Source organism: Rhinolophus sinicus, chromosome 5 (genome assembly GCF_057876585.1).
Source record: "Rhinolophus sinicus isolate RSI-liver-muscle chromosome 5, RSI-T2T, whole genome shotgun sequence".
NCBI lineage: Eukaryota > Metazoa > Chordata > Mammalia > Chiroptera > Rhinolophidae > Rhinolophus > Rhinolophus sinicus.
In genome coordinates, this window is record NC_142505.1 from 21,965,607 (window position 1) to 21,980,919 (window position 15,313).

The following is a 15,313-nucleotide window of genomic DNA, read 5'->3' on the forward strand; positions in this document are numbered from 1 at the left end:
CAAATACCTTAATAAAAATCCTTAAACATAGAGCTTTTCCACATATTTACTTATATCTTTTCCTTAGAATAAATTTTTAAATGTAATATTGACCATGTCAAAGGGTATGGACATTTTTATTATTGTTGATAAAGTTACCAAATTGCTTTCTAGAAGATTTGTACTTGTTTACAGATAATTACTAAACCCTTGCTCATGATTAAGAATGAAACATCTTTATTTGGATTTATTATATAAAAATCTTCTTATTTTAAATAACATTTCTTTGGTTACTCAAAAAGGGAATGCTTTTGGAGTGTTTTTTGGTTGTGTTTCTTCTTTTATAAGTTGTCTATTTCTATCCATTTTAATCATTGTTATTTTTAATTCAGAAAAACATTTATTGTGCCAAGTAATGTGCTGCTGGGTGCAGTGGGGAAAAAAGGTTGGAGTTTTTGCCCTTAAAAAATGTTTATCCTGGTGGGAAGAGATGGAAAAACCAACAAGTAAACAACTTTGTATTGTTGTAAGGTTTATTAAGTAAATTCATAGGATTGATGAGTATAATACTTTACAAGGTATAAGGACTCGTTTCAAAGAGTCTTCTTTGCAAAGAAGTTTAAGCTGAACTTAAAAATGTGAAAGAGCCAGTCATATGAAGAACTCACCATTCCAATATCAGGGAGTTGATAATTTTAGGCTAAGAGATTAGTAAGTATAAACCCGTGGAAGTGCAAAAGTTGTGACACGATCATGGAAGAAGGTTATAATATAGCAGCTGGAGCGTAGTGTGGTGTGGGATGTGGTGTGGGATGGGGTTGGAGATTAGGCCTGAGACTACACATCAAAGGTTTCACTGGCCATTGCAACACATTTAGGTTTTATTCTAGGTGAGGAAGGAAGTAATTAAAAGCTTTTAAGCCGGGAAGTGATATCATAAGTCTTAAAAAGATGATTGTGATCTCTGTATGGAGCATGAATTTGAGGTAGAAGAGGCAGGTTCCTTAGGAGGTTATTACAGTATTCTACAGAAGGGATAATGGGACACAGATGAGGGCAATGGCTGGAGGGATAGCAATAAAAAGATTTTAACTTCCTTGGTTTATCCCAAAAGCTGAGACTGAGATACGTTCAGGTACAGATGATTTATCTGGGAGGTGATCCCAGGAAGCAGAAGTGAGAGATCAAGGTGAGTGAGAGAGGGAAGGAGAAAAAGTCAACATGAAGATATATCAAGGTCATTACTGCAGGCAATGGGACCTCTAGGGATAGAATGTCTCCCAGCAGAGTCCATCCAAACACCTGGAGGCTGGGGCATTTATACAGTGTGTCCAGATCTCCTTTCACCGTTTCTGGAGGCTTATCCTTGGAATATTCATTCCCATGCACTTCTGGATTCAGTCACACTGAGTAGACAGACTCCCATAGCTTTTGAGAAGGACCTGAGCTGAAAATGAGAAAATATATAGCTGAGTCTTGAAGTGGAATGCTGTCAGGGTACAGCAAACTGTTTATCACAGAGGCAGCTAGTAGAATCAGAGGTGGCCTGAGGGCATGTGGTATAGGGTACCAAAAAGATCTGCTACACATGTGGATGGATGCAAGATATAATTTTCAGTGCAAAAATTCTCCCTCTTTGACAGGAGTGGTAGCTGGTCAGTGAATCTCAGAGGCTTTTTAGGTCCCATAGGTATTTAATTACGCATGAGGCTAGGATGTAGATCTATTGCTGAAACTGGCAGGAAACAAATTGTTAGTACTGGACCCTGCATCAGATGCTGCTACTGATGTTTGCCATGGATTCTGCTTCCTAAGGGTAACTTTTCTTTTAGAAATAAAAGAAGAGAAAGTAGGCCGAGGTTTGACCATCACAACTTAAACTCTCTAGACCACTGAACCTCATAATCAGAACATTGCATGCAGCATTTCCTTTGATGAGTTTTTCTCCTAGCTGACTTCATCTTTGGCTTTTTCTTGCCATTTCAGAGAAAGGAAAAAGACCTGTTCCAAGAAATAAGTCCTGGAATAACCTCTAGGAAATCAAGCAGCAAGTGATGGCTTCTTCCCGCTCTCTGTGCCATTCTTGAAATTTCAGTCTTCCTCTTCACGTATGTGGTCCAGAAACTTTAGAAATTACTTTGTGATTCCAAAATGAACAAAAATTTTGCTTGAACAAAAAGGAATTAGGATGAGATTGGCTGGCATTCTCCAGTTTTTGTAAATTTATTTTTCTTTCTCCTTTGACCAAACTCATTTGAATAGGCACAATAACGTGATGACACTGATATTACGATCACGTAGTACGATGTGGTAGAATAACATCCATGAGGTATGGAGGCTAGAGTGTGCCAGATTTTTGGCTAGGCAAAAGATTTTTCTCAAATTCCCACAGCATTAGGAAATAGACATTGTTATTTTCATTTTATGGATATATAACCAGACTCTGAAAGGTTACATGAAATGTCAAAATCAGACAGCTGTTAAATGTGAAATACAGGTTTATCCGACTCCAAAGCTCGTACTGTTTCAAGTGTGTGTTGCTGCCTTCTCAGACTCTGTACTCATTTACACTGACCTGTAGGAATTTTCCAGTGCATTGAATAAGGACTCCTAGGGTATAAATTCCTAGTGGAAGATTTCTCTCCCACTGCCTCCTCCTCCCCAACCACCCCCCCCCCAAAAAAAAACCTCCTGAAAGGCTCAGTCTGTTTTTGTTTTCCTTGTTTTTTTGTCAATATTAGATGATAATATTGAGTTACTACTATTTTGTATTTTTATGTTTATGAACCAAGCCTAATCTTTATTCATAGAAAGTTCCAGTAAAAAAAAAGTCCCAGGTAACAACCGATTAGCAAATGGCCACAGGTATTGTTGACAGTGCAACAGAGAAAAGACAAGCTAGGAAAGCAAACCAGATCCAAACTGGTAATTGATTACTAAGACCTCACTCTCCCTAGTCTTAAATATGGTGATTTCAACACTCAAACCCAAATCTGTAGTGAAAAATCTTAGAAGTGTCATTGCTTATGAGTGGGCAGGGACTGGCTGGAAAGGCACGTAAGGAAGCTGTCAGGGGGGGTCATGATGTTATGTGTTTGGATAGGGATTTAGGTTACAAGGTGTGTTGCTATCACAAAAGTTATGGATTGGTATGTTTAAGATTTGTGCATTTCACTGTATATAAACCTTATCTTTAAAAAGTATAAATAAACATTGAAATTTAGTTAGTGATAGTCATATGTATGTTGAATTATTTAGGGATGGTTATATTGATGTCTGCAATTCGTTTTGAAATGTAGCTAAAAATAAGATAGATTGATGAATAGAGGAATGGACAGATGGACAGCTATGTGATAAAGCAAATATTGCAAAATGTTAATAGAATCTGTCATTGGTATAAAGGTGTTTAGTGTATAATTCTTTCAACAACTTTCCTGTGTTTAAACATTTTCATAACATGTAATGCTGGGAAAAAAAAAAGCAAACCCAGGAGACTTCATAGTTCCACTGAGGAAACTCAATAAGAGGAAACTTTATATGAAGTCTTTTGGTCTTTCTCCTTGTTCTGGACATTTTTTTAATGCAAAGACTAATTGATCATCCACAATAAGGCCTTTGAGAAAGTGAGCCAGTATCAGGGGCTTTTACTTGATCCCCCTGGTAAGCTGGTAATTCCAACTCCCCCCTCAGCCAGAGTAATGGTTCTCCAGAGATGTCTTTATCCTAATGTCTGGAATTAGTGAATTTACTACCTTACATGGCAAGAGGGACTTTGCAGATGTGACTAAATTAAGGGTCTTGAGAGGGAATTTTCTCCTGGATTATCTGACAGGGCCGGCGTAATCACAAGGGTCCTTCTAAATGAAAGTGGAGGCAAGAGAGTCAGAGGCAGGGGCGATGGCAGCAGAGTTCAGGTAATGTGAGTGTCATCTTGGAAGATGGGAAAGGGGTCTGAGAGCAAAGGACTGCAGGCAGCCTCTCGTGGCTGGGATAGGAAATCAAAGGGATTCTCCCCTGGAGACTCCAGAAGAAATGAAGCCTAGATTTTTGCCTCCTGAGAACTGCGTCGGATTTCTTACCTATAGATCGATAAGATAGTAAATTTGTGTTGTTTTAAGCCACTAATTGGTGGTCATGTGTCACAGCAGCCACAGAAGACTACTTCAATCTCAGAAGGAAATTTGTAACGTCAGCATATTATTCCAAAGTATCATAGAGGGGTAGGCAAACCACTTCACATTGATGTTTATTTTAGGTAGACTCAATGAATGGAAGGATCAGGCTAACTGACAGTATAAGTTTTGGTGGTTTCTTTTAAGCATACACATAGAGTGAGGAAAATAAGAATCTCCACCAAGTCTCATGGGACCCTACTAAAAACCAAACATCCAGGCTGCATGAGAAGCATCTGAATCACAGAAGACCCAGGTCTCAAGAGTGTAAACAGAAAGATCGTGCAGAACCAAGGCAGATCTAGGGACCTCACCAGGAAGAGTTTGTACATCATTAGTGGTACTTAGCTTTTGTTAGATCTTTGCTTCATTCTGAATCACTCTGTGTTTTCTCCTGGTGCCTGTGGCCAGGACCACTGTGCTCACCTTTGTCTGGTGGGCACAGCCACGCCCGAGTGGGTACAGTTTGGATAGAAGAGTGCACACTGGATTTTTGTCCTGACTCCCCCCCTAAGCCAGGTGCAAGGTACAAGGCACAACCTACTCACCCTTTTGTGTGGCCTGGACTTCTGGATCCTCACTGTTCTGCATCTCTTTTGTCCCCGTAGCTTCTTGCTTCTTGATAGTTTCTATTGCCTTATAACTCTTGTTTATTTATACCTACAGCTCACGTTCCCCCCGGTGGCTCCACAGGCTTCTCTGTGTGAATCCCTTTAATTCAGTTTTCACTGGCAACTGCTTGATTTTCTCATTGATTCCCCAATTTAATTCCAGGACATGAGATTCTGATGGTCGAAAGGGATCTTTACTTGGCAAAAGATTTTTCACTCCAAGGGGTCTTATAACCCTGAAAGCTTGACTGCTTTTGGATCAGGATCCCACCCCTGCTCTGTAAAAATATAAATAAAATAAAATAAAATAAAATAGAACGCAATCTTCGAATAGAAGGTCAAACCACTTGGAACCCAAGGTGGTTACCTAAACCTGTCCCCTTGTAAGGAGCTTTAAAAAGGTAGGAACATAATTGACTTGTCTGGTTCAACTAGTTCATGTCTAGTTCAATAAGTTCCAACTATGATGGAAGTTATTTGTATTTGTGTTTTGCCTCTGTCCACAGAGAATTTGGAAAAGCTAAAACAAAAATACAGACAGTACATTTGATGATGTTATCAAGCAGAAAATACAAATAAATGGAAAACGAAAAATCAGGAACCTAGGTATGAAAGAACACCTAGTGTTTCGGTCATTGTGGTCAATATGGTTGCTGAATTGTGTTTCCGATCTGTTTCTGAGCTTCCTGACATCCAGTGAAGAAACAGAAGTGGTGTAGTTGTATAATTCTTATTCATGGAAAGGAAATATTGTATTTCTAAATTTATTGAGTGGCAAAGGCCTTACGCTCCTTTGACATGGGTCCCCTGTAACAACTGTAAGTGGAAATTCCACAGGACTCTTCTGAGGGATAAAATAGAGTTTTAGTCTGATATGACTTGCAAATCAGAGAATGTAGCCTTTGGTATAAACCAAAGACATGCTCTGAGGTGGGAAGAATAAGGTGATGGTCTTTTTGTTTGTTTGTTTGTTTGTTTGTTTTTATTGGGGAAAGGGAACAGGACTTTATTAAAGCTTTATTAAAGCACTGTGTGCTTCCAGGACATTTTTCCAAATCAAGTTGTTGTCCTTTCAATCTTAGCTGTGGAGGGTGCCATTCAGCTTCAAGTCTTAGTTGTGGAGGGTGCAGCTCAGCTCCAGGTCCAGTTGCCATTGTTAGTTGCAGGGGGGCACAGTCCACCATCCCTTGCGGGAGTTGAACTGGCAACCTTGTGGTTGAGAGCCCGTGCTCCAACCAACTGAGCCATCCAGGAGGCAGCTCAGCTCAAGGTGCTGTGTTCAATCTTAGTTGCAGGGGGTGGAGCCCACCATCCCTCGTGGGACTCGAGGAGTTGAACCAGCAACCTTGTGGTTGAGAGCCCACTATCCCATGGGGGTATCGAACCGGCAGCCTTTGGAGTTAGGAGCATGGGGCTCTAACCGCCTGAGCCACCAGGCTGGCCCCAAGGTGATGGTTTTTTAAAGGTGATGGTTTTTTAAAGGTGAGCGTTGCAAGGAGTTGCTGATCAAAAGGATGGATTGCTAGAGAAAGAAGACCGTAAACTTACATTATTCATGTTCTAATTGGTGAGGGCAACTGGATTTTCAGGGGTCTGCTGACTCAGCGGTCAGCAAGTGGGGTTTTAAGATATGGACAATAGGTAGTTTTGATTGATTCAAGTTCAGCAGGTAGAGTCACGGGATATGGCCAATAGCTGGAGACATAAGATGTTGTCAGCAAAGGGGGCAGGGGGGCCACAAGGCAGTGGCCAGTGACTCAATTTCTCTTGGAATCTGCAAAATAAACTAGTAAAACAAGTTTTGTAGTGAAACAGACAATGCAAACAATGCAGTTCGTCAGGAAGACAGAGTCAGAATTTAAACTATCAAAAGGCCTAGTCACTTGAGCAAGGTCAGAGACCAAACTGCAGAAGGGTCCAGATATTTGTTCACAATTTGTGATGTTAGAATCCTCATAACAGACAGGAGTTGGGGGAAAGAACTGTGTTGAAAGATCTGGCAGGAGCAGAAATCTAAATATATATAGGTAGATTATTTGTCTTTGTTTGTAACTGGTTCTTAATTCGGTAGAGTATATTTCTGGCAAGCTAGTCATTTGCTTCATTCCATAACTCAGAACAGAGCCCTCAGGTTTGTGAATCCTCATAGATAACAAGACTGGTATTTCCCACTGCTGAATATCCCTAAACAGTCGGCACAGAAGCAGGTCTAACCAGGTCAAATACCACTATATGGAATCACAAGGCAAACTCGAATGTGCTCCCTCCAGAGATCTTTCTTTCAAGGTTTCAACCATCTTCAGCTTATCCCAACCTCCATGATCACTTGTCTCTCTGAAAGGAGACTTCAAGAATCTTTTGGTTTTGGTGACACCCCATAAGTCAAAGCTATAGTTATGGAAAGAGCGTTAATCCGAATATCAAGAGAGCTGAATTTGAGCTCAGATCCTGTCACTGATTTACCTTGTGTGGCCTCAGTTTCTCTCCTTATGACTTTGAAAGGACAGGAGACCACATTAATAGTCCTCAAGCTTTCACCCAGAATCATTACTAAGGAATTCCTTATGACAATGCAGATTCTAAGATCATACTCCAGACCTACTGAGTCAGAATTGTTGGGAATGAGACCTGAGGTTCTGCATTTTCTCTCCAGGCACTTGTGATGTACATCCAAGTTTGAGAATCACTCTATCGGTGATTTCTAGGTTCTTTCCAGTACATTATTTATCTAATCTCACATTTCTGAAGAAGTAATCATGTTTTTCCTCCTGGTGAAATTTTCCAGCCATCCCGGACTAGACTAGAATGGGTACAGAAACAGATTAAACGCAGGCTAGGATTTTTCTCCCCATTTAGTTACACATTAGACCACTTCTTGCCAGAACTATTCCCTAAAAACCTCCAGGTAATTCTTAATTGTTCTATTTAATAACTAGCACAAGTAGAACATTTTTATTTAAAATACTGACCTAAAGAGTAGCTGGAGGCTTATAATTAGATGGCTGTAAGATGGTAAAAATGAAGGTCAGCCAAAAACACGTTCAGGATAAAAATTAAAAATAAACTTCACATATCAGTCTGAAGATGTGTGAGCTAGAGTCATTTTGATTATTTACACATAATTAACTTCTATGCCTATTACATTTCTGGGACAATTCTTTTTGATAGCTGGTGCTCATTTTCTACAGACCCTTTAGTAAATATTGCATATTTTATACAATTGGATGGAAATGGTCTCTCACTTTGCCTACTTGGGCATCACATGGCAAATTGGGGGCCAGCCCTCACTGGTTTAGCCTACAGTTTTGTGCCTAAGCAGTTGCGACCACCTATGATACTTAGTATGTGACAGCTCTTCTCAGCTTTACATACATTAGTTCATTTAATCATCACAGAGACTCTATGCATCTATTTAACAGATATGGAAATCCAGGCCCAGCGATGTTATATAATGTGCCCAGGGTTCCACAGTCAGTTAGTGGAGGAGTTGGAGTGGAAGAATGACTTAATTTGCTTGCTCTGCGAGAGCACTCATGAGAAGAGAGCTCCTGCATCAAGTAGTTAGAGGCTTATGGAATTAAATTGTCATTTTCCTCAGTGGTTAGGTGCCTGCTATGAGTGGTAGCTTGTGATGAACTCAGCATTGTCCTTACCTTGATTTCCACCTAAAGATCTGGGGTACCGAGGAAGAAGACGTTACCCTCTCTGGCTTCCTTTCCCTTACCTGTAAGAAAAAATAAAATTCCTAGGTCTCTAAAACTTGGTTATGGTGAGGCTAAAATTCAACGATCAGTATATAAGCCTAAGAGGTAATATTTTCAAGAGTCAGTTATTGTTATGACATGAGCATCAAGTAGTGGGAGTGCTCTGATATGGGGCTCAAGAAATGGTGAGGAGCTCCAGCTCTACGGTGGCTTTGCCCTGTGTCCTTGGAAAAGACATGAAATCTCTCTGGTCCTTGGTTCCATCACCTCTAAAATAAGGGATCAAATTAAAATCAATGTTTTTCAAAAAATATTTTGTTCTGTAAAATAAACAGGTATGCAGTCAAATAAAATTAGGAAAATGTACCATCTATGCCTCTTTCAGCAATTTACTGGGTGCATTTATATATAAAATGCTTTGAGAAGCCCAGCCATAAATAACACCTGTTTGTTGTAGTTTAATTGAGATTCTTAAATTTATTTGAGTGCATGCTTTTCCACCCTTTTATTCCCTCCTAAGAGCAGTAAACATCTCATGGGAAACACTTCAGGGAATGTGAGATTACATAATTTGTATATTTTCAAACAAAATTTTTTTTTTTTACTGCCTACTGTTAGTTGGTTGATGCTTAGGATAAAAGGATATAAGTAGAAAACACTGACCTAAATAGATTGAAACCATTGGGTATCGGGATCAGAATAAGAAAGAAAGTGGGGTGTCTTATTTACAGATTGGGATGTTTTGAGTTGAAATCTGTGTTGTGTTGAACTGAATGCCTGCAGTGAGTTTTCCTTATCTGAACATCTATCTAATTGTCAGAAGAGAGTCAATACCTCCAGCTTAGTTTTGGAAAAGAGATAGAATTCATCAGACATCAATTAGCTAATCTGTGAGTATGCACCAAACCTCTTAAGATGCTGTTGTAACCATTAGTCCAGCAAGTCAGGACCTGCATGCTTCCCACTCTGTAATAAACTAGGAGCATCCATTCCCGTTGCCTGTGTGTTCTCTCTTTTTGTAGCTGAGCAGATTTAATGTCCAACTTAAACAAACAAAACAATTCCTTTTCTCACTAAGAGGATAGTGAATAATTGAAAAAAATGTCAAGTAAAAAGAGTTGAAAAAAAAGTTGAGATTTCAGGCATAAAAATGAGATGTAGAGCAGAGTCCAGAATTGACAGTGTTTTCCAATTACACATTGGATATCTCTCCTACAGATTTGGATGTGTATTAGGGGTAAGCTCTGGGAGGAACAGATGCAGGCACTCCACATCCATCACTGATCACCTGCAGAGATGCAGCTTTGACAGGGTAATGTGTAGTTTCTTTTTGCCTGGCATCTAATTTAACTAGTCCTTTGGTCCAAAAACGCTGACTGCTATTTCTGTGTGGGCCAAATCAAAAAGCAAAACATTGCCTCTGGAAAAAGCTTAAGGGGAGGCTTTACTGAATCACTTTTTTTAATATATAGTAATTGTTTTAATAGCATTTCACAACTCTATATTTATTCTCTTTATCTTGATCAGAAAGGTGTTTTCCCCAAATACTCAGAAGCAAAGTCATGCTATTCCTGTTGGCTGCTTCTAAAATCGTTTTAAGTTTTTATTTTAAAACATAAACAAATGTAGACAGAATAGGCTGATGAATCTCTATTTACTCATTCCCCACCTTCGAAAATGGCCAATCTTATATTTTTTATATCTTCTCATTCTTCCTTCTCCCCATAACTGGATTATTTTGAACAAACTCCCAGATATCACATAGTTTTATCTACAAATACTTTGGTATATACTACAAAAATATATGATTTTTTATTTTAGGATTATCACAACATGAACACTTAAAAATGTATCAATGATTCCTTAATATTAGCAAGTTACTAGTCAGTATTAAAATTTTTCTGATTGTTTCATGATTACCGTGTTTCCCTGAAAATAAGACCTAGCAGGACAATCAGCTCTAATGCAGCATTTGGGGAAAAAATTAATAAGACCCAGTCTTATTTTGTTATAAGACCGGGTCTTATATAATATAATATAGTATAGTATAGTATAGTATAGTATAGTATAGTATAGTATAGTATAGTATAATAAAATATAATATAATATATAATATAATACCGGGTCTTATTTTACTATAAGACAGGGTCTTATATTAATTTTTGCCCCCAAAAATGCGGTAAAGCTGATGGTCCGGCTAGGTCTTCTTTTTGGCGATACAGGGTAATTTTTTTCCTTCTTTTACAAAAAGCAAGGTCCATATTTTGCATTGAGCTGATGTTTGAGTACTGTTTGCTCTACAACCTCATCAACATTTGTTATCAATTTTTAAAATTTGAGCCATTTAGGTGTGTGTATAATTGAATCTCATTGTGGTTTTGATTTGCATTTCTTTTATGACTAATGATATTGAGTACTTTTCTTTGTGAGTAATTGCAAGAAAGGTGTATGTCTCACTTTAATCACAGCTTGATACAGGTAAGATGGTTTTCCTGGGCATATCCCTCTCCTGAGGTGACTCAAGGATTTGGGCTTTCTTTTTGCAACTTTGCACTTTGAAGAACTTCGCTTCCATTCATTTCTGCTCTTAACCATCTTAGACCAAAGGGGCACATTCACATAGGCAAGAACTCAGTTATAAGATCCTACCTTAACTATTAGTGGAGCTGGGAGATATAATTTTCCTGAGTTTGCAGGAAGGATAAACAGTGTAGTGAACACAAGATTATTTCAACTACAATTATTATTTGGTCCTACTTATAAACTCTGGTAATTAAACTCATTTAAATATTTTAAATTGCCTCTGTAAATTTAAATATTCTATCTACTTTTAAGTATCTCTTATTTAAGCATCTCTATTAAATAAGATACTTAAGCATCTCTATTATTTAAATACTAAATAATTAGTGTTTAACTGTTTCCTATTAATCTAATAATTCAATTTTATATATGGCGAGTCTTCAGTTTTATTTAGTGTTCTAAAACGATTTACAATAACTTAGCAAGACTTCAATTTAAACCTGTAAGTCTGTGAGTATATAAACACAATTTTAACAGTATTTTCGCCAAAGGATGCAAAAGGGTGGTGTAGAGAATTAAAAAGAGGATAAGAATTGTGGGAATGTTAACTATTTGTTAATATACTTTTGTAGTTTTTAAAGGTATGATTTAACAAGTAAAAAAGATTCAAAAGTTCATGTATAAACCAATAACTGAATTACATATTAATTTTTGAATTGCAAGTCTAATCTATTATTTTAATAAACCAAATTTTTCTAGTTATTATAAATACTCAAACGCACCAAATATGCACAAATTTAAAACAATATTGGTATCATGGCTTGGATTCTCTTAAATATTTCTACACTGAAGAATCTTCAATCTTCAGTGTATTGAAAGATGATAGCAGCTACCGAAACAATTATGCTAAACCAAAGTATTTAGGGTACCGTTTCCAAATAATTCTGGAGGTTACATATACAGCTGATTGAGGTTTTCAATGACTTAATGAAGTTTTCATCTGAGATACCGATGGGATTCTTCCCTACAGCTCACAACTGCCAAGCTGAGCTAGGTGGGTTTTGTTGTTGTTGTTTGGTTTTGTTTTGTTTTTGAACACCAAAAACCTGTATTACACAGACGAAGCTAGGAGGGAGGAGGATTTATTTGCCTTTCCAGGCCTTGGTTTTCCTCAGCTAGAACTCCAGTTTCTTGCCCTCTTAGCACATAGCCACCTGCTCCGCCCTGTTTGCCTGGTCATGAAGCGATGCGTGCAAGAAGCGTGCCCTGCTGGAACTGCGCCTCTAGAAAACTGCTGATTTGGGCGTTCTTTTTCCTTTCATGATATGTCTTCTGAATTTTCTTTGATTGTTTTTTTGTTTGAAAATCTCTTCCTCCTCAGGGGTCAGCTTGGCCTCCCTCTTGCAGCCCAGGGGCAGTGCACAGTGGGACTGATACCACGGTGGGCAGGTGTGCTGTCAATGAGCATCCGGCAGTTCTTTACTAGGATCTTGGACCAGTTGCTTGTTACACGCATTGCAGGCAACATCAGTAACCTTTGTTTGCGCGTAGGACACTCAGAGCCCCAGGAGAAGTTCCCCACACCCAGCCTCAATGCACGGTGCTTCTTCTTGCCTCCACGCACACGGACTGTGCGCATGCAGGGGGCACCAATCTTATCCTTGGCAGCAGGGTGTCCCAGCTCCTATTTTCGCTTCTTGTGGTAGGGCTTTCTCTTGTCCCTGGTCTCGCGGCGCTTGTACCAGTTGTCCCCAGAGAGACCCATGGCTTAGTGCCGACCAAAAAGAGAAAACATAGAGTCCTGAGCTATTACCGTGTTTCCCCGAAAATAGGACCTAGCCAGACAATCAGCTCTACTGCGTCTTTTGGAGCAAAAATTAATATAAGACCCGGTATTGTATTGTATTGTATCATATTATATTACATTACATTACATTATATTATATTATATTATATTATATTATATTATATTATATTATATTATATTATATTATATTATATTATATAGACCTGGTCTTAAAGTAAAATACAGTAAAATAAGGTGAAGCCTGGGCTTCACCTGTAAAATGATAGTAAAATAAGACCAGGTCTTATATTAATTTTTGCTCCAAAAGACGCATTGGAGCTGATTATCTGGCTAGGTCTTATTTTCAGGGAAACATGGTAATATGTCTTATACTTGTTCCTTCTGCCCTTCTCAGTTCACAACCCACATCCCCCAGATTTACTTTCCATATTACCTATTTCTTATGTCTCCACACAGAAGTGGCTGTACTACTTGTTACGATTTCGACTAATCTATTTGCTCCTTCTTCTCCTCTAACTTCTATTCATATTCCTCCTATGTGTTACTACCAAAAATTATATAGATATTTAAATGCTACGCAAGTCAGTCATTCATGTGACCTCAGAGTCAGACAGTAAAATGAGGTGGTTACGACCATGACCATGAGTTCTGGCTCCAGACTACGTAGGTTCCAATCCCAGCTGACCCATTTCCTTGCTGTGTGACCCTCACCCAGGTCACTGGACTGCTCTGTGTCTTGGTATTCTTATGTATAAAACAGGAATAACAGTGGTACCTACCTTCCAGGGTTGTTGTCAGGGCTAAATGAGCTAATAAATACAGAGGACTCAGAACAGGGTCTGACACATCAAGTGCCTTATACAGGTGAGCTATGGTTATTATCATGATCATTGTGATTAACACTATTATTTGTATGACTCTGAGGTCACAGGTCTGAGGTCAAGCCAATGACACCCAGAGGGTCGTGTGCAGAACCCCACTTTTCGGAGTCCATCGACGTTTATCTGCTCACTGCATTCCTCCACTCATTTTCTTCCCCAGGGAATCCTTTTCTTGCTTGGGGCCAGATGGTAGGAGGGAGGAATTCCTCTTCTTTGGCATGTTTTTGCGGCAGTCTTTGTGTGGGCCTCGAGTCATTTTCCCCAAGGATCCTATTTGTAGTTTCTGTGCTCCCTTCCCAAGCTCTGGTGTGCTTCGCTTTCCGCATCTGTGGCTCTTTCTGCCACTTTTTCTCAGGCTACCATTTTGCCTGTCCTGGCAGAGAGTTGGAAATCCCCTGATATCCCCTTACTCCCCACCCCACCCTTAGGGCAGGCCCTAGGCAATGACTGACAGGTGTGGAAGTATGAAAGCCCTCCCCTTTGCCTGGGGTGGGGCGGGGGACAACTCTAAAGAGTAATAATTTACCTTTCATGCTCCCTGCCAGACCAGGCTAAAGGCAGCCTCTTCAGGATTATTCCCATTTGGCTTCTGCAACCTCCCCCAGCCCTTGAAGCTTCTCCTGGGCACACCTCCTTCCTGACTCCATTGCAGGGAATTCTGCTGCTGAAACAGAGCAAACCTGAACTAGCTGTTTAGATGAGAAGGACTAAGGGAATGGAGAAGTATCAGATTCTAATGATTATATTTTTAGAAACACTATCCCACCACGCCTGTTAACATGTTATCTTGTTTGCCAGGGCTTCTTAAAATTGGAGGCCCATCAAAACCACCTGCAGAACTTGGAAAAAACACAGATTACCATGGACCTCCTCTGTTCCAACTCTGAGTTTCTGATTCAGTAGGTTTGAATCAGCATTCTTGGGGCCCAAGATTTTGCACGTCTATTGGGTCCCTGGTAATACTGCTCCTGCTCGTCCAGGGATGGGGCTTTGAGAACCACTGCAGTAAGTGATGCCTGGGGCCAGATCTGTCCCAGACAGGCAACATTTGCATAGTAACAGAAATCTGAGCCAGAGGATCAAACAGTGAAGATACAAAGCCATTTATTTTACCCTCTTATATTGCCCTCGGGATAAAAGACACCTAGCTATTAATTTTAAAATATAATAATAAATGAACAGAAGTAAATACTTCACCCTGTTCCTACATCATACTTAGTAGTCATTTGATAGGTATTATTTCCTATCCCTTCTCCTCACCACCTTCTCAAGCCAGGCCAATCTGTTTGATTTCCTTGGTGCAGTTCCTTGCTGCGGTCTGGAAGCAAACATGGTAGAGAGGATGAGGTCATGCTCAACTCTTATTTCCCGCACAAAGTTGTGCTATGATGTGTTGTCGCTGTCTGAAGTGTCTGGACTCTTATTACATGACCTATATGTGGAAGTACATTAGAGATGAAAATGCACCAATAAAATGTCATCATTTTTATTATCAGAGGTATCTGTTCAGGACTGCACTGTCCTTTTGGAACAAACATTTATTTTTTAACCCAGGCAACCACCTGAACAATTACTTGTTGATCTTGAAAGAGATCTGTGGGGAAGCCAGGAAGACCTCAGGGCTGAGGTGTCACTCCCC

At 39.4% G+C, this 15,313-nt stretch overlaps 1 long non-coding RNA gene and 1 pseudogene across 1 annotated transcript; both read right to left on the reverse strand.

Moving 5' to 3' along the window:
- Positions 1-491: 491 nt before the first annotated feature.
- On the reverse strand, positions 492-4,781 carry LOC148758226 (uncharacterized). Its single transcript, XR_016021433.1, has 2 exons — positions 4,700-4,781; positions 492-1,426 (listed from the first exon to the last, which is right to left on the reverse strand). It is a non-coding gene; the product is annotated as an uncharacterized LOC148758226 (long non-coding RNA).
- Positions 4,782-12,128: 7,347 nt separating this feature from the next.
- On the reverse strand, positions 12,129-12,751 carry LOC141567097 (small ribosomal subunit protein eS8 pseudogene; annotated as a pseudogene).
- Between the last annotated feature and the right edge of the window lie 2,562 nt (positions 12,752-15,313).